Source organism: Gouania willdenowi, chromosome 13 (genome assembly GCF_900634775.1).
Source record: "Gouania willdenowi chromosome 13, fGouWil2.1, whole genome shotgun sequence".
In the NCBI taxonomy this organism is placed as follows: Eukaryota; Metazoa; Chordata; class Actinopteri; order Blenniiformes; family Gobiesocidae; genus Gouania; species Gouania willdenowi.
The window spans coordinates 2,878,208-2,880,314 of record NC_041056.1 but is presented as its reverse complement, the minus strand read 5'-3'; positions in this window follow the sequence as shown (position 1 = coordinate 2,880,314).

Genomic DNA, 2,107 nt, shown 5'->3' with positions numbered 1-2,107 from the left:
CTGTGTGTGTGTGTGTGTGTGTGTGTGTGTGTGTGTGTGTGTGTGTGTGTGTGTGTGTGTGTGTGTGTGTGTGTGTGTGTGTGTGTGCGCGTGTGCGTGTGTAACTTTGTCATGTGTCAAATGTGTGACTCTGTGGAAACATCACGTCACTACACTTTTGTGTGTGTGTGTGTTAATGTGTGTGTGTTCGTGCCTTTGCCTCCTTGGAGATGGCTGCATGCTGTTATGTGTTACCGTGGAAACCATCTGTCACTAATGGCATTCTCATTAGCGTCTGTTAAAGCAGACGTAGATAAATGGAAGGTCGTGTTGTATCGCCCCATGGTGGTCAGTGAAGATGTGAGCACAGCTACAGGGAAATGTGGTTCAACACGTGGTTACTGTACGTTTGATGGACATCTGTATGGTACAGTGAGGACAGGGATTGGTCACTACATGTTTGATCCCAGTGATATATTTTCACTACACCACACATTCACAGTGAAAACACCAACAATCACAGTAAAAACTTCTATGCATTCGTCTAAAGGAAGGGTTCTCAACATGGAGTCAGGACACCATTTGGGGTCGAAGAGTATTTTTTCTTAACAATTTGAGCCTCTTTTCATCATATTTCATGATTACATTTTGCCAATTTAACCACATTCACCATTTTTTCATGCCCATTATTTGCCAGTTTAAACTAATTGTTCCAATATTGACACTTTGAACCCTTTTTAACTCTTTTTTTGTCTGTTTTTGCCCACTCTGATTTACAACTTTTAATCAATTTCTGTGGTTTTTAAAATCCCATTTCACCAGCTTTTCCACCATTTTCGGTAACTTTGAACCCATTTTATTTGTGATTAAAACAAGGATTTCCATCTTTAAGATGATATGTAATGATAGTAGGGCTGTAGTCAACCAAGGAAATGGTTGATCGACCAAGGCTATGGCACATGTAGCGATTAGTCCACCAAAAAAAATGAAAAAACAGAGAATGAATGATCAGATGCAAAGGAGGACGAGATACACATATTTTCTTTTGGCTTTTTGTGGTGCAGATTTGCTTTTAAACACAAACCATTAATGATATGAACCTTATTCAAGCTTTGACCACAACCCGACAAAGCAAAAGTGAAACCTACAGGTCAGGCAGACATTTTTTATATCCGTGACGTGAAACCGACAATTAAAACCCATTTTTTCCTCATACAAAGGACATATTTACGTTTGATTTAGTGGTAAACCTGCTTTTATTAATAACAATGTCAACATCAGATCAGCGCACGTCAAACAAAGGTGCGCAGTGCGCCCCGCTGTGCCAGAGACAGCAGTGGATCTATTTACATAATCCATATCATTATAAGGATAATCCATGTTCTTATGCAGAAAAAGGATTGATTCAATAGTGGATGTTTGTTTCCAAGCCTGTCTTCATTTGTCCCGTCTCTGCTCTGAGGTCAGTGCGCTGACACAGCTGTTGCTTTACATAGAATCATGTTTAGGCATTAAATAAATTATATTTGATATTTAATCCTTATCACCTACTGTATATAAGTGCATTGTATTTTTGATTTGAATTTTTTTAACGGTATTGAAACTGATACCATTGCTGGTCGACCAATGAAAATCTTGGTCAACCACGACCGCGTCGACTTAACGACCAACGTTGGCAGCCCTGAATGATAATAAACGTTCCTGGATAACAGTGGATATTATTCAGATGAATAAATAAATGTGGTTATCACAGATTCATAGAACAATGGACCATCATTTTACTGACTTTATGGATGGACCCCAAAAATCTCCCCTTTATTCCCCCTTATAGATGGTCCTGTCTCCACATGACTGTTCTTCAATGTTCATGTCTGTGTTCAACCACCTTCAGCTACAGTGGGGGTCTCTGCTCTATGGGACCTTTATTTTGGGGGTCGCTAAAGGCCTGAACAGGTTGACAACCACTGATCTAAACGACTCCACAAATGATCTCTCATTTGTTGATCTGATGTCTCTATCCGATTACAAATGATCATGTCCAGTAACTTTAAATCAGTTCTGATCAAATGTATTGATTAGTTACATTTCTACTGTTTCACAGTTAGTCGACTCTTTGAAGATGATGATG